The following is an 18,950-nucleotide window of genomic DNA, read 5'->3' as shown; positions in this document are numbered from 1 at the left end:
GAGCGTGGTGACATCATTTTGTAGTCCATTGCGCGATAGCACTCGCATTTATCGGGTCCACACGAACGTAAAGTAGTGCGAAGAAAGAATGGCACGAACCAAACGGTAAATATCTTCTATTGAGTGTTTTATGTCTCTAGAGGAGCGCGCAAAACCGGCTTTTCACATCTCTGTGTTAATTGAAGTGTAAGAAGCAGAGCAAGGCGTAGGGTTACATAAACAGCACCTTGAGGCCATACAGTTTAAAAGGGTTGATTGTCTCCGTGTCGGTACCTCCCCCAAGACTCAGATGTGAGCTTGAGGTACCGACGGAGAGGTGAGTGTGTGATACTACTTCGTTTTAAAGAACTTTGAAGAACCTTTTTACATGGGGACTTTGAATATAGACTTTGAATATAGATTAACGATCAGCATCCAGTGTTTTTTCAATGGTAAACACTGATATATACTTGAGAGATGGAGTAAGCTGTAAGATGATGTGATTAGTCTGAGAGACTTAGAGGCTTGACATGTATTCTTGGCAGTTGGCTGTTGTCTCTCTTCTCTGTTGTTATATAGATGTAAGTTATGAATTACAGCGGAAAGTTTTATGTGACACCAGTTCTATGATTGGTTGACAAAGGCTGCATGGTGTTTCCACTTTCTGTTTTACTTCTTCTCTCTACACAGTGCGGTGCCTCGTAGATCCTGAGCAAGGTCCAGGTGAGGTGAGGTCAATGCCCCCATCATGAAGGGTGAGCAAACAAATTTTACATTTTTCATAAAGAAATTTGGTGATACATATGTTGGGAAATAACAGACCAAGCTAGGGCACACTAATTATTGTATATCTTTCCTTTATAGAAATCCTATTTTCCAAGTGATACGGAGGTTTAAGGTTCTCGGTTGGTACAGGTTGTATCATATCCATCCCCTTCTTTTTGTTTTTCGTGTTTGTTTATAATCACTAAGTGCAACGACTATAAGAACAGAGGCCCTGATGAAAGCCAAGGGATAGGTTGCACGATAGGCAGAAACATTTTGGCCCATTATCAGACAGATATTTGTTGACTGTCTTCATTGCACTGTTCTAGTTTTTAATTAGGAGGTGTTGCTCAGCTGAAGAATAAAATTTATAGAAGAGGGACACACCATCCTATTTTAACTCACTACACTTAATATTTTGTTTGTTGCACTTTAATTCACTAACCATCAAAAGCTCAGCAAGCATATGGTGGCTCATTTATGTTGGTAGGACTAAATCTAAAACCAGCAACGAATGGTGTGGCTTATACGTCCCAATGATCAGGGGACTAGCCTATATCACACCTGGGTATGGCCAGATGATAGGACTGATCATCAAGTCTATTTGATGGTAACCCATTGCGCAATGGTGCGGATTACGCCAACCAATTTGTAGATGACCCATGAGTGTCTGTATGCTTCTTAACATAATGCTCAACAGGCTGTCCTTAGGTGACTTTTGCACTCCGAGACTTTGATAGTTCGGTTTGACAGCGCAGCTTATCTTCTCAGCTGTTAGACCCCCTGTGTTTCTGTGTTGTATATAAAGTCTCAGGGATACAAGACTTCACCAACCAACTCCTCCCTGAATTTCCTTGCTGGGAATTGAAGTGCCTGCTGTTGTGCTGGGCCTTCTGAGAGACTGTGTGTTGCTGGGAGCTGGAAGCGCGACGCAACGGCGAGAAGTGTGTCGCCGCCTCAGAAGCTGTTGTCGCATCGCCGAAGAAGCGAGCCACGGCTGCCATCATTGCATTGCCGAAGTGCAGCGCATCACCGGAGAAGAATGCTGCAGAGGTCGCCATTGCATCACTAGAGAAGTGCATCGCAGGGCCTATCGCAGCTACAAAGATCATCGAGTCACTGCACGCCATCTGGTGTGCACCCCTTACATCAACGTAGTTGCACCATAACCAAGACACCATTTTGTCTCATCACACCGGAGAAGAGTATCGCATCGTACCAGACAACAGTAAAAAACTGACGCATCACCTCCCCACACAGTAAGGAAGTGAGCATCAACCCCCCTGCGCAGCAGTAAGGAACCGACGCATCCACTCCCCTGAGTGTAAGGAACCAACGCATCACCTTACCTGCGACCCATTTATTTTCTTTGCGTTATGCATTCAAGGTACATTGAGAGTAAAGTGTTGCATTTACAACTTGAGAGAACTGAGCTATTTTATACTATTTTAAAGTCTATTTTTGAGTACAGTATTGTGGATTTTTGTTGTTTGGTCTTGTGTTAAGTCTGTATAAAAATACTTATTTTTATAATCCACCCTTTTTAGTGTCCATCTGTAGCGTTGTCACTGTATTACTATATGTGATCACAAATGCTTTACACACTGCCTCTGAGATGAGCCTGCCTGCTCGTGCCAAGCTACCAAGCGGGTGAGCAGGGGTTATTTTAGGAGTGTAGCCCCTTACCCTGACTAGACGCAAGGGTCCCTATTTGGTCAAAGGTACCTACCTCTGCCAACTAGAGACCCCCAAATCTAACACTAATTGTGTGTGATGAAGGTTGTTAAATTAGTTGGAAAGTAATCTTTAGCTTTGGAGATGATTTTCACACTTCTAAGACCACATTTCAAGTCACCTGGTGATATCACCAGCCTAAATGTTTCCCACCATTTCTTCGGCTTCTCTTGTTGTGCTCCCTCCTGCTGTACTAGGTCAGTATACAGGCTTGTGATCTCCTGCCTAGAAGTGCAGTGTGGGGCTAGAGTCTGTAGTAACAGTGAGGTGTCCGGTGTCCTCTGGCTCAGCGCCCAGCTGGCCAATGAAAATTACTTCGGTGCGTTATACACAATAAATTGACCTGGCCCCAAAATTGTATTCATCTGGTAGGTCCTAACATGTTCTGAGGCATTTATCAGTGATCAGGTCCCTACACACTCGTATGTATGTCTCTCTCAAGGGGCGCGCATCATACAGACTCCTCAACCTGTCACACCCCGGCATGGACCATAGAGGAAGTTCTGGTGTATAAAGGGGGAACTTTTTTCGGAGACATAGGTTTTCCAGCAGCACTTGGTGGTCTCTCCTCACTCTGTTGTCCTTAGCAATCATCAATATAGGATAGGCTGTTCTCCCAGGTGTGACTTCACAGCAAGCATCTCACTGTCTTGCGGTATCGCCATTCACCTCATGGGCCATTGAAGCAGTGCCGTTGCGTAGTAAAGTGAGATGTTTGGACCACTGAGGCATCCTTGCACCAGTGGAGCATATCGTTTTCTGATGGCTACTTGGCAGCAGACCTTTCCCCAAATTAAGGAGGTGAGCAGAGATTGTGTATCTTTGAAAAAAAGGTTTCTTTAGTATCACTGGTATCACCACAAAGCAGTACAGTAAATGGGGCAATATCAGCATTTTAGCTATTGTTATGTTCCCAAATGTTTATAGTGGTAATGCCTTCCGGAATGGCATAGAATGTTCAACGGACGTTACTGCCCTTCACAAGTTGCCATCAATCCGGTCTGTGTCATTCTGAAAGATGTTGACCTCCAGGTACTTTCTATCTGAAGCCCTTCTGTGGGAAAGTCCTGTCGGGTCTCCTGTGGTATTTTGACCAGTGGACATAGGCAGAACTTGTCGCAATTGACATTCAGTCCTGATGCCAACGCAAAGTCGCTTAACAGTATGGCTGCTAGCTTTGATGGCCTCACTGCAAAGATAAACCAGCCCATTGTTGGCATACAGGGATACCACGTGCCAGTCCTTATCCACTAATATTTCTTAATTGGGCCTTTGCTTTTTGGTAGGCAGGCCAGGGGTTCCATCTCTAGTGCAAAAAGGATGCCGGAGTTGGGGCACCCTTGTCTGATGCCATTACCTATAGGTATCACTTCAGAGATTGCCTTGCCTGTGCGCACACTTGCCATGTAGTCCGTGTAGAAGAGTTGCATCCAGCGATAAAATTCCATTCCCAGTCCCATTCTCTGCAGCACCTCTATTATATACACCTCAGGGTATAGAACACTTTTTTAATATCTAGGGAGGAGATCCAGTGTTCGGTCTGGTGACACTTTGACCAGTTCATAACTCTAAATAAACAGTAGCGATATAAACATGTGTTCCATCCTTGTTTGAAGCCATTTTTGTCTTGGTGCACTGTCATCTGGGCTATATGCAATAGCTGGTACGCAAGTACTTTCCCTAACATTTTGTAGTCTAAGTTTAATAGTGAGGGGGGTAAGATTTCACTGATAAGGGTCCTGACCTGGTTTTGGCAGAACCACTGTTACCACTTCTCTCAGTGAGGGTGAAAGATAACCCCTACGCCTCACTGCCGTATAAATTAGTTGTCTAGGAGTCAGTTCAGCGGTGTATGTTGCATAAAACTCCACCAGGAACTCCTCTAGCCCTTGTATTTTTCCTCTAGCCATCTGTTGTATGGCTGATTGGATCTCTAGAACTGTGATTGTTTTATTAATGGAATCGTCCAACACTTAGCGGAAGTCCCAGCTGATGCCCCCGCATTGGGAGGTGTCAAAGTAACAATGTTATTGTTTGCAGATGACATGCTAATAGTCTGTTAGACCTCCAGCGTTCTGCAACTGCAACTGGATCGCTTCGAGGCCTTCTGTGGAATGAGAGGCTTTGAGGTTAACACCTCGAAAACCAAACTCCTGCTGTTCAATCGCACAAATTATTCAAAGGTAAAATGCTACTGGGGGGATCCCTCTCTCTCTAGAGAGCTAGAGAGAGAGAGAGAGAGAGAGATACCACTTTTGATTATCTGGGCGTAACCCTCTCTGAGAAAATGGCATGTAAACACCACATCATGAAGCGGATCCTCCAGCATAGGTAGACCCCTGGGTCTCTGATAAAGAGGCATAGGACCTCCCAGATCAAACCAATAGCCCCCCCACTCCAGATTTATAATCATAAGGTAGAGGGTTCTGCCTTGTATGGGGCCAAACTCTGGGGATTTGAAAAATTGGAAGGTCTCCTTGCCAACATCAACAAATTTCTATTGTTCCTTTGCTCTCGTCTCAGAGCACTCCACTTTATCCATTAAGGTTAAATATGGGCAGATCGTCAATTGTGGATAAAGCGAGGCATCACCCCTTGCTCTTCTGGCTGTGCTTGAAACTAATCCCTGAGCTCAACCATTACGCCGCTGCGCTTGATGAAGTTTACACCGTTTTAAAATTGGGTGGCTTAACAACGTCAGGTCATTGCTCACAGCGATAGGTTTGGGGTGCTCGTGGGATGCAAAATATCCCAGCTTATTGCACAACAAAGGTCCGGTCAAAACCCAATACTGGAACTGGGTGGTGCAGACTTTTGTTACTCAACTGTCCCTGGGCCGTCTCATAATATAATTCATGGAATTCAAATTGCGAAGTGCCTACGAACAATATATGGAGGTCATCATGAATTCACAGGATAGGAAGCTTTATATCCAATTTAGATTTAGCACCCTTCCTGTGAACTCCTTTACGGCAGCATGGCGTCGGACCTCTTCTGTAACGGAGCTCTGCCAAGGTTGTCCTTTAGCGGCTGAGACAATTAGCCACATTTTCTTTGTTTGCCCTCTGTATATCTTTCCGAGAAACAAATGGCTAGCCCCTGTTTGCAGACTGTTTGGAACTCGATGCCACCAAGAACGCTGCGCAGCCTGAAATCTGATTGCAGGCCCTCAGTTGCTTGCAGAGTTGCCAAGTTTCTCGGCAAAATGAGGATTATTAGCATGTACACGTCTAAGACGTGATAGCGTGCATTCCTATCATCTATCAAATCTTTCAGCCTATGTTTCGAAGAAAATGTTTATGTTTTTTATTCCAGCACACTGGTCAATTTTTTACACTTATTACATGGTGGGTCTTTCTCTGTAATCTAATTGGGGTATATGTTTTTAATATAACACTTTTTATCATTTTAACCGTTTTTTAAATTCTTTTATTAGTGGATTGTACAAATCAGATGGCAATTGTTGTGTTGTATTTCATGAACTTTTGTCATGTATTTATTGCTGGATTTATGTACTTCAAGCATTCGCACTTTTATGGTCGTAACAACCGAAATAAAGTTTATAACTTGACTCAAATTTGTATGACAACGTAGTTTAGAATTTCAATGGCAAAATAGAACAACAAGTTATTACATTGCGATATATTTATCTTTAGTGTTTGATTTGTATGTTTTTGTAGAGTATGATTGGGTGTGATTGCTTTTTGGAACACGCTATGTTGGAGCATGTTTTTTGTCTTCTTTCTTTTGTGTAAGTTCTGAACATATGTTGAGCTAATACAATTGATGTAAACATTTTCAAAAAACCTTTTTATTGTACAGTATAAATACATTTATATTGATGAAAAATACATTATAAACCAAACTGGTCTGATCTATGGCTCCTAAATATTGTAAGCTAAGTGCTTTTGTTTTGGTCTAATTGGAGAAGTTAGTGTTTGGTTTTCTTGCAAGTATCTTTCCCTGGATTCTTCGCTGCATTTTTACTTCAGGGATCCTCTTCTGTTTTTGATTTGGCCCCCCTTCCCTACATAACTGCCGGACTACTACTTTTCAACACAAATTATAACAACACCAGGCACATGAGTACCTAAGCTATACAAGTTAAATAAAGACAATATTTCGCACACAGACAATGTGACATAATTTAAATTGGAATCGGACCTGGGAGAGGACCGGTGCAATGAAATGTTGACCTACTGTTGTTCGCAGACCAAACTCATTTCTATAAACAACAAACTTCTACACTTTAAATAGAATTTACTTCACTCCCAAACTCCTCCATCTCATAGATCCTAGCAGGCCATCACAGTGCACTTGGTGCTTCATTAGCCCGGCTGGCTTTTCCGACCTAGTGTGGCTATGCCCCTAATCCGATGCAGCTGGGAGGTTGTCTCAAGGGACATGGGTCAGACTTGCCCCTAGGTTGTTCCCCTAAGTTCATGCTGTTAGGATAAGTCAAACTTGTCTCTATTCATGTAAGAAGGATACCAGCAGTGCTGTTACTGCTGCTGGCTCGAAGACGTCTCCTCTGCTTCTGGGTGAAAGGTTCCACTCCCAACATGAAAGACTGTCGCAAACACCGCATGCCGTAGCGAAATGGCCCACACGGATGCAGGGTTACAAGCCCTTCAGGACAGACCAAGGGACATCTGGGCCCCCCTCAGACAACACCTAGACAACACTACTTTACAGAGCAAATCAGCACGAAAAGTCCCATTTGGGTATGTTTTTTCACATTACATGATGTACACAGAATATCATGTAAAGCGCTCTGATACCTTCGGGTCTAGCCAGCACTATATAAAACTCTTTAAATAAATAAATCTAAATATATGAGAATATTCAAAGATGTCATATATATCTATTTATCCTACTGGGATTCAAACATTCTTACTCACTTCACCCTAGGCCACGCTTATCAGATAGAAAAAATGGGACAATAGGAGTGTATCTCTAGTCAACTCAAATTAACAGTAATTATGTGCATTTGTATGTGATATTAAACAGTGTGTGTGTCTTTAAAGTGAGAAGGCAGAGATCTTTTCTTTAATATATATTTTTTTATTCAGGAGAAGTATAAGATAAGCCATTACATCATATATATATATATATATATATATATATATATATATATATATATATATATATATATATATATATTGTATTGGGTCGTGAAATAAACTTGATCTTGCCTGAAGCTCTGTGGGGTCTGTGCCTCCTTCGTCGCTGTACCGCCGCTGTGTGGGAGGCGGAAGTGGCGGGAGCAGTCAAGTGTGGATATATATATATGCGGCGGGCTTATGAAATGCAATAAACCCCCACTTTGATTGCACCCAGGACGTGATTTTTGTGTCAGTGGATTCTGAGAGCGCGGGAGGTAACGCCGTTATAAAGGTTATATATATATATATTCACTGAAAAAACCATAGGTTATAGACCATATATAGTTAGGAATTAGCATTTACAAAACCTTGAAAATTCACTGAAAAAAACATAGGTTATAGACCATATATAGTTAGGAATTAGCATTTAAAAAACCTTATTGTACTCACACAAAACCATTGAAATTCCATATATAGTTAGTTGCACTAACTATATATTGCGCACCCGCAATCCACTGCTGATGATGTCACATATTACATCATTCATGACATGGTCAGTGACATCACTGATGACATCACTGATGACATCTCAAATGACATCACTGATGACATCACTGATGGCATCTCATTTGACATCAATGACCACATCACTGATGATATCATTCATGTGACAATACAATGCATCTCCTCACATTTTAATATAACCTCTGTTTCACCCAGTGTTAAATACAGAGTATAATTTTTGAAACCATTGACACACCAATACTAGTTACTACATACGCACTCACTGATTCCTACGTCTACACACACATTCACTCATTCACCCATACAATCATTCATACATACAATCACTCATGTTTACAACACTATCATATGCACTCATACACCTATACAGACACTCACACTCTGCCACTCATCCATGGAGTTACTCACACACCTAGTCAGTCCTGTAAAGAATCAATCACACTTCCATTTTCTTGTCTATACAGTTAAACATAGAGCACCTTACATTTTCAAACATATACTAACACATACTTACTTTCTTATACAATCATTGATACAAGTACACATTGATCTGCACAGAGTCACACACCTCCCAGCCAGCCACACACACACTCAGTCTCCCATACAAATACTTGGACAATCAATCAATAACCCATATAGTTAATCATATAGCTACTGATCAACACATGCAGCAGTTTACAGAACAACAGACATAATGATGCACAAATTAAGACAGTTTAGTCACTAACCCATGCACTCAGTGAGACACATTTAATCACTCACTCATACATTCAGTCATGCACCTACTAAATCCTTCGTCCAGACACTTATACATCTACTCATTCTTCAATATGTAAAACATGTTTAAACTTTACAGAAACACACAGTCACTGGATGATGTCATCAGTGATGTCATTTGAGATGTCATCAGTGATGTCATCAGTGATGTCACTGACCATGTCATGAATGATGTAATATGTGACATCATCAGCAGTGGATTGCGGGTGCGCGATATATAGTTAGTGCAACTAACTATATATGGAATTTCAATGGTTTTGTGTGAGTAAAATAAGGTTTTTTAAATGCTAATTCCTAACTATATATGGTCTATAACCTATGGTTTTTTCAGTGAATATATATATATTCACTGAAAAAACCATAGGTTATAGACCATATATAGTTAGGAATTAGCATTTACAAAACCTTGAAAATTCACTGAAAAAACCATAGGTTATAGACCATATATAGTTAGGAATTAGCATTTAAAAAACCTTATTTTACTCACACAAAACCATTGAAATTCCATATATAGTTAGTTGCACTAACTATATATCGCGCACCCGCAATCCACTGCTGATGATGTCACATATTACATCATTCATGACATGGTCAGTGACATCACTGATGACATCACTGATGACATCATCCAGTGACTGTGTGTTTCTGTAAAGTTAAAATATGTCTTACATATTGAAGAATGAGTGGAAGTATAAGTGTCTGGACGAAGGATTTAGTAGGTGCATGACTGAATGTATGAGTGAGTGATTAAATGTGTCTCACTGAGTGCATGGGTTAGTGACTAAACTGTCTTAATTTGTGCATCATTATGTCTGTTGTTCTGTAAACTGCTGCATGTGTTGATCAGTAGCTATATGAGTAACTATATGGGTTATTGATTGATTGCCCAAGTATTTGCATGGGAGACTGAGTGTGTGTGTGGCTGGCTGGGAGGTGTGTGACTCTGTGCAGATCAATGTGTACTTGTATCAATGATTGTATAAGAGACTAAGTATGTGTTAGTATATGGTTGAAAACGTAAGGTGCTCTATGTTTAACTGTATAGATTAGAAAATGGAAGTGTGATTGATTCTTTACAGGACTGACTAGGTGTGTGAGTAACTCCATGGATGAGTGGCAGAGTGTGAGTGTCTGTATAGGTGTATGAGTGCATATGATAGTGTTGTAAAGATGATTGATTGTATGTATAAATGATTGTATGGGTGAATGAGTGAATGTGTGTGTAGACGTAGGAATCAGTGAGTGCGTATGTAGTAACTAGTATTGGTGTGTCAATGGTTTCAAAAATTATACTCTGTATTTAACACTGAGTGTAACAGAGGTTATATTAAAATGTGAGGAGATGCATTGTATTGTCACATGAATGATATCATCAGTGATGTGGTCATTGATGTCAAATGAGATGTCATCAGTGATGTCATCCGTGATGTCATTTGAGATGTCATCAGTGATGTCATCAGTGATGTCACTGACCATGTCATGAATGATGTAATATGTGACATCATCAGCAGTGGATTGCGGGTGCGCGATATATAGTTAGTGCAACTAACTATATATGGAATTTCAATGGTTTTGTGTGAGTAAAATAAGGTTTTTTAAATGCTAATTCCTAACTATATATGGTCTATAACCTATGGTTTTTTCAGTGAATTTTCAAGGTTTTGTAAATGCTAATTCCTAACTATATATGGTCTATAACCTATGGTTTTTTCAGTGAATTTCAATGGTTTTTTAATAGCAAATATCATAAGCTGTCGAATGTCAAGTACGTGGTAAGTGAAAACATTTTCGTGTTTATGCACACTGATCTGCTTTGAATGGTGCCCCCCCCCCTCATTTCTATTAGGAGTACTCTCTCTTTGCACATAGTGAAGGGTAGTTAACGCAGGCCTTTGCCCCCGTTGTAATACGTCGTGCCTGCTTCTCTCTCCATTTGATTGATTGTTATCCAAGTATTTACTGTTTTAGAATTGGTTCTCTTTGGTTCATTCTCTATTTACAAACAAACACAGAGTCGCAATACTCTGTTTAGTCTTCGCAGATAACGAAAAATCGTGTAAAAAAAAAAGAAAAGGAATCAAGCAAAATCAGTAGGCCACTAATGGGATCTCTTTTTGACCTCGCTAAAATAGAAACATTAGGAACAACCCCTCATGACAAATACAAAACTAGTGAGATGAACTGAACTCCACACAATGATGGCTGCAAAACAGCTTGGCTCCGCCACCCACCCCGCCCAAAATAACGATAAAGAGCGGCTGCCATGATTGGTTGCGGAATGGCCACGACGGAGCTACGAAATGGTGCTGCTCTCATGCTAACCCCAGCTTCAGTCTGAATATCCAGAAACACTGTAGACTACCAATTCGATCAGTTCCGGTAGCGCCCCAATGTAACCCGGTAGAGAAGAACTAGCCCTCCCCTCTTTGACTGATGGTTCTTGTTGCCTGTCCCTTCTGTTGTCATTTAACAGAACTATTTAGCCTGCTGAAAGGGGTTGTGTTCCAACCGCTGGTTGGTGGAGACATTTTGACTATATTCTGGACCTGCGTTGTCGCGTAATGCATCATATGACGCGCCGCGTTAGCGCATCCGGAAGTCATCCGGGGCGCGCAGCGCGTAACGTAAGCATAACAAGTCATGTGACTTGTTAATAAAACTTTTCATTGGTTCATTTTACTTTTCTTATTCTAATGATGAAAGGCTTAGTCATATGACCTAAAAATTACGCTTTTTATTACTTCCGAACATTATTTTTTCTTAAATATATGTTATAATGTTCCAGGCTAATGTACTTTCCCGGAAAATTTACAACTGTCCTGCAAGTAAAATATATTCTTTTTTCGAGAAAAAGAGCGTTTCTTCATCCCATGACGGAGCCGTTGAGCAAAAGAGGGTCGACCTGCTGTCTTAGTCGCCGATACGCCTGAATATGAGATTCTTATCGATCACTTTATGTTGCAGGAGTAGAAAACACAACAGCCCTTGACCATTTATCTTTACTGCGTTCCTTCGAATTATACCTTTTACCCTTCATGTAATTGGTCTGCTTTATTTCACTTGCCTTTTACTGATTCTAAAACAGTGACTATTATTAAAAACTTTACCAATGTATATACTACTACCATGTTTTCTTTTAAAAACCTTTATTGTGAAAATTTCATTATACAAATACGAGCCTATAACCACGTGGGCCGGCCACGGAGCAAACTGTAATCGTATATGATGAGTAGACATTTACACTGTAGAGGAACGTAACGGGCGGGCCATTAGGTTGCAAGAACTAAGGTGTCTAACAGTTACGGAATCGGTGGACGTACATTTTATAATTAAAATACGACAGGGCCAGTTACAATAAAATTATCTAGATATACATTTGCGGGAAAGTACCATGGGTGACGTTAATTCGAACTTTCAATAGTACAGTAATCAATAACACATCAGAACTTAATATCAATAGGGATGTCGAAATATTCAATCAATTCTCGTCCCCGCCCGCCATGTGCTTCAAAACTGCATACGTATCTCGTGATTTCAAGGTTCTGCAACCAGTACACAACAAGGAGTTACGAGTCCCATTTATTCCGGCGCCATTTTGGGCGAGGACGGGCAGGTCCAGGATATAGTCAAAATGTCTCTACCAACCATCGACTATGATGATGTTCATATGCTGTATTTATTAGAGTAACACTCATCTGTCCACATGAAATTAATTTGCCACAATCTAAACATGTCATTTTAATCTTTCCATAGTTCTTCTAAATATTTGGGACCGTTTCCCTTGCCTCTGATGCTGTCAGTGCCACTTCTTTGATAAATGTACTAGCAGGTCAGGGGTTCTCCTCCAAATCTCTCTTTTATGCAGCACTATAATTAATTGGTGCCACCTCTCCATATGACGATGCATGGTATAGTTACCATAACTATATATTTTTTCGGTTCCTCTGGAGAGTTCATCGTGGCAGATGAAGCGTGTAACGTACCGGGCATTTACCTTTTTTTGCATGTACAGGAAAGGAAAAAAAAAATCGAGCGTCCGAGTTCTAAGGTGTCCCAGGGCCATTTTAGTGGACCAGGCCCAAATCCAAAGAACAGGCCGCCATTTTGAGAGTCCTGTTGCAGCCGCCTGTCGCTGTAGCATCAAGAGCAGCCGAAACTCAGCTGAATGGCAACTGAAACGGTAAAGGGGCGCCCCACTACAGCAGACGAGCCTCCACCTAGGAAGGCCCGTTCACGCCGCCTCCCCCCCCCCCTTCGGGCACCCCACGCCGTTATTCGGAGCAGTATTGTAGGATGGCCACACCAGTGCGGCAACTTGCTAGACATCACCTCGGTGGTAACCGAATCTCAACGCCTTGTGGTGTCTTCTATTCAGAAAACATTGTTATGCTGCCTTCGACCTATTCGCCGCAAGTGCGCACACAACTCAACTGCATAGCTTGCTAGACACCACCTCGGTGCCATCCGGATCTTGGAATCTCAGCGCCTTTTGGTGTCTTCTCTTCAGAAAATATTGTTGCGCTGCCTTTGGCCCCATTCGCACATCGGTCCGCTACTGATGCCATCTCACAGGCTAATGGGGCGCCCCACGCCGACTTTCAGCATTGTAGGATGACCACACCAGTACAGCAACTTGCTAGACATCACCTCGGTGCCATCCGGATCTCGGCGCCCCACTGCAGATGAAGTGCCTCTCAACTATGAAACCACCACGGTGACATCCGGATCTTGGCGCGTTGTGCTGCCTTCGGCCTATTCGCACATCGGTCCGCTACTGACGCCATCTCACAGGCTAATGGGGCGCCCCACGCCGACTTTCAGCATTGTAGGATGACCACACCAGTACAGCAACTTGCTAGACATCACCTCGGTGCCATCCGGATCTTGGCATCTCAACGCCTAGTGGTATCTTCCATACAGAAAATATTGTTGCGCTGCCTTTGACCCCATTCGCACATCGGTCCGCAACTTAGACATCACCTCGGTGCCATCCGGATCTTGGCATCTCAGCGCCTTGTGGTGTCAGTCAGAAAATATTGTTGCGCTGCCTTTGGCCCCATTCGCACATCAGTCCGCTACTGACACCATCTCACAGGCCAACAGGGCGCCCCACGCCGACTTTTACCATTGTAGGATGGCCACACCAGTGCCACAACTTGCTAGACACCACCTCGGTGCCATCCGGATCTTGGCATCTCAGCGCCTTGTGGTGTCTTCTATTCCGAAAATATTGTTGCGCTGCCTTAGGCCCCATTCGCACATCGGTCCGCTACTGCCGCCATCTCACAGGCCAACGGGGCGCCCCACGCCGACTTTCAACATTGTAGGATGGCCACACCAGTGCGACAACTTGCTGGACACCACCTCGGTGCCATCCGGATCTTGGCGCGTTGTGCTGCCTTCGGCCTATTCGCACATCGGTCCGCTACTGACGCAAACTCACAGGCCAACGGGGCGCCCCACGCCGACTTTCAGCATTGTAGGATGGCCACACCAGTGCTGCAACTTGCTGGACACCACCTCGGTGCCATCCGGATCTTGGCGCGTTGTATTGCCTTCGGCCTATTCGCACATCGGTCCGCTACTGACGCCGCCTCACGTGCCAACGTATTTTCTCCGCATTTTATACCCTATGCCGCATAACAGGTCATGTGACTTGTTTATAAAACTTTTCATTGGTTCATTTTACTTTTGGTTTCCTAATGATGGAAGGCTTGATCATATGACCTAAAAACAACACTTTTCATTGGATGAAAACTTTTTTTTTCCCCAAACGATGAAAGCCCCACCTTGTTTCTGGATGTTTCAGACTGAAGCTGGCTTCAGCATGAGAGCACCACCATCTCGTAGCTCCGTCGTGGTCATTCCGCGAGCAATCATGGCAACCGCTCCCCACCAGAAGCCTACAGGAGTCGGGGGCCCCCAAAACTTTTGATAAATCCTCAAGGCGGAGGGGACGCTTTCGAGAATGGGGTCCAAGACCTAGCAGACAAGCGTCCGATTTCCAAGGTGTCCCAGGGCCATTTCAGTGGACCAGGCCCAAAAAGGAAAGAGCCTGCCGCCATTTTGAGAGTCCTGTGACAGCCGCCTATCGCTGCACTGCAAGAGTGGCCGCAACTCAGCTGAATTGCGGCTTTTGACACAGTGGACCAAAAACGGACGGAATGGCAACTGAAACGGTAAAGGGGCGCCCCACTACAACAGATGACACTCCACCTGGAGAGGCCCGTTCACGCCGCCTCCCCCGGGGCGCCCCACGCCGTTATTCGGAGCAGCATTGTAGGATACCAAAACCAGTGCGGCAACTTACTGGACATCACCTTGGTGCCATCGTTCTGCTGCCTTGGAACTATTCGCACAACAGTTTGCTACTGATGACCCACCCCCCGCGACGCCCCATGCCAGAAATCTGGACGTTGTGCTGCGTTGGGACTATTCGCACAGCCGACCGCTACTTCGTTGTTTTTCCCTAAAAATGTTTATATGTTATTACTGTTTTTGTTTTCTTATATATATTTATAAGTTATTAAAGTTTTATAATCTTACTACTTTGTTGGAGTGCTATATATTTTTAATGTGACACATAATTGTAAAAACTTTGATGTACAAAGAGTCATCCCTGGAATCTTCCGCTTCAGGCTCGGACCCCTCCCCAATCACAATACAGGATGGTTTTCAGATAATAGGAACGCGTCTGCTGTGACGGATCTCATCGAGTGTGGGCCTTGATCTACTATAACTCCTTTGAAGAGGGGTGATTCTTTACAGCTGGGGCCATAAACTACATCTGCAGGGCTAGCTGATACCCTAGGACCGGCCTGGACAATCGGACACAGAGGAAAAGGAGTGTCAGAGGGTGCGGTAGTGAATAGGGCGAAAGGGAGGTGTCGGGCGGGCACAGGGTGTGATTCTCAGGGAAGAGCAGCGCAGATGGGGGCTGGTTTATTACCCATGCATAAGACAGAGAGCGGGGGTGACCACTGCCTGGGGGAGATGCTTGCGAGGGTGGGGAGTCATGCTAAGGATCGACAGCGTGCACAGAGTGGGTCTGGTCAAGGTATCTAAAATGACTGCCGTGCACGACAAAAGTGTGGCATTTGAAAAAAGGCAAGATGGCGCAGACAATGTTTTTCAACACTTCCTGATTTCCTTCGAATCGAACGTTAACAGACGTTGGGGCATATTACCAAAGTTAAGCGATATTTATCCCTAACGATGCTTAGCAACGATTTTTTTACCGCTAAGCATCGTCAGAAATTATCGCAGATAAACCTTGCTATTATCAAGGTTTATCGCAAATAGGATAAAAAACGACCGCAATGCATTAATATCGCTGAAAACTCAGCGATATTCATGCATTACCGAGCTAATGCTCTTAGCCATGTTATCCACCTCCCATTGGATAACATGCCTTAGAACTGCTCAGGGCAGGTGCTAGCTTTTGGAGATATTCGCGCTTATCGCGAATATTTCCAAAAGTTGATAATAGGAGATAGCGATGTTAGCGACTGTTTCCAGTCGCTAACATCTTGGCATGCCCACTTTGCATGTCATTAGTGATAAATATCACTCACATGCAAAGTGGGGCCCAAGATGGTCGCTATCTCCTACTAGCCGTCGCTAACTGGTGTTAGCAACAGCTAGGTAATACAGATATAATTTTATCTCAGCGAAGCGGAGCGCTGTTACAGATATATATCTTTTTTTGAACGTTAATTTCTCAAAATCCACTGGAGCACATATATTGAGACCTAGCAAAGGCACATCGGACTACCAGTCCCTACAATTTTGCCAAGTTTCGTGCAAATCCATTCAGCCGTTCGATTATTATTATTTTTTTTTTTTTGCCTCGCGGGGCCCTTTTAAAACCTCCACATCAAACCTAAGAGGTCAAGGAGGATCTACTATGCCCCCTTATGGTCATTTGCCCCTTCGCTTTGGCCTCCTCTTGTCTCTCGATCCTACCGAGAGACAAGATGGCGGCCGCTACGGACTGTTTGGAATGTTTACAGACGCCGGAGAACCAATCAGCTTCGCAAACCTCCGTTACGCGAAGCGGAGCGCTGTTACAGATATATATCTTTTTTTGAACGTTAATTTCTCAAAATCCACTGGAGCACATATATTGAGACCTAGCAAAGGCACATCGGGCTACCAGTCCCTAATATTTTACCAAGTTTCGTGCAAATCCATTCAGCCGTTCGATTATTATTATTATTTTATTTTTTTGCCCCGCGGGGCCCTTTTAAAATCTCCACATCAAACCTAGGGGGTCAGCGAGGATCTACTATGCCCCCTTATGGTCATTTGCCCCTTCGCTTTGGCCTCCTCTTGTCTCTCGATCCTACCGAGAGACAAGATGGCGGCCGCTACGGACTGTTTGGAATGTTTACAGACGCCGGAGAACCAATCAGCTTCGCTTCACAAAGCTCCGTTGCGCGAAAAGTACGCGAACTGGAGCGCTGCCCGGTCCGCTGTTACAGATATATATCTTTTTTTGAACGTTAATTTCTCAAAATCCACTGAAGCACATATATTGAGACCTACAAAAGGCACATCGGGCTACCAGTCCCTACAATTTTGCCAAGTTTCGTGCAAATCCATTCAGCCGTTCGGGCTAAAAGTGAGGCCAACCGCCCTATGGAAAACTCAATGTTAAAAACACGTTTTGGGACCTTCCTTTTTTCTCGGCCCCCCCTTGACGAACCCCCCCAAATTTTCAAGGGCTGCTCAGAAACAAAATGTGCCATTTTCCTGAAAATTTCTGCCAATTCCGTCCACAAACGCCAAAGTTATTAGACATAGAATTTTCAAAAATCCCATAGAGAAAAAATCCTAACTATATATACCTACTGGCGACCGCCAGTAGGTAATATATATATATATATATATATATATATATATATATATATATATATATATATTACACTTAATCAGTCTCACCATTAAACACAATCATTTGAAAGGTTGGGATCCCATACTTTGATATTATACTACCTATTATAACTTGATCTAAAGAAGAAATGCTGCATACTGGGTCATTCAAAATGCATCTTCTTATATAAAATAGTCAAACAAATATTGTACCAATTCAAATAAATCGAGTATGCGTTTTTTAAAACACATGGAATAATGCATCCAAGCTAAACAAGGTGCTATTAATAAAGTGCAGTGCATTTAGCTCTCATAATGTGTACTTTCCCTGCCTCCCAATAAAAATTAATCCAATCTTAATAAAATGCATATTAGTCCCTATCCTTCAGACATTGATAAATTCTTAACTTGAGAAGTAAACCCAGTATTATGTCCATTCAGGTAGAAATCTTCACTGGCAAAATCAGATAAAGGTGGCAAAACTTTCCAATGGAGAGAGACCTTCTCTGCACACAAAATTCTAATTTCCCCTCTTCAGAGCTTTCCCGCTAAAAGTCAATGGCTTCACTGAGAGCTCGCCTCGCGGCTATCTGAATAACTTGATCCCTCTTTGTCCACAGCCTGACACCTTGCCCTGCTGAGGGTTTGTGACTTCCATTTCAGAGACTAAGTCTTAGGATAAAAACTTCAAAGTGTATCGAAGCTGGTTCAGAAATCTAACACGTGGTCCATTGCTGTTGGCCTTAACTTGCCCCTAGGTACCAATCAAGCACAATCTGGGGCCATATTAGAGCTGTGGCCCGAGGAAGCATCAGGCATGTGCTCCCACGACATAATGGCATTACAGAAAGGGCCGCGGATGATTGTACTGATAGTGCTGATGCACAGGTTCCATTCCCTCATTTGTATGGTGGCTTGGTGAGGGAATCACTATGGCATGGCCTTAGAAGGTGCACTGATAGTGCACCACAAACAACAGTGCACCCTTGAGGACAGACCTCTGTAGGGTTTGAAGAGGGTATCATGAACCCCCTAGATATCCCTCAGCAGGTAGGTGCAGTCACTGACTACACCTGCCTTCAAGGGGATTCCTCTCTCCTCTTCAAAGTGTACGCAGATTGCCCACTGCACCGTGAAACGCGGAGCAGTTTTGAAGCACCCACTCCTTATTTCACTTGATACGCTGCCCTG

The sequence above is a fragment of the Lissotriton helveticus genome, chromosome 5_1 (genome assembly GCF_964261635.1).
Source record: "Lissotriton helveticus chromosome 5_1, aLisHel1.1, whole genome shotgun sequence".
Taxonomy (NCBI): domain Eukaryota; kingdom Metazoa; phylum Chordata; class Amphibia; order Caudata; family Salamandridae; genus Lissotriton; species Lissotriton helveticus.
Note: the sequence above shows the minus strand (reverse complement) of the source record.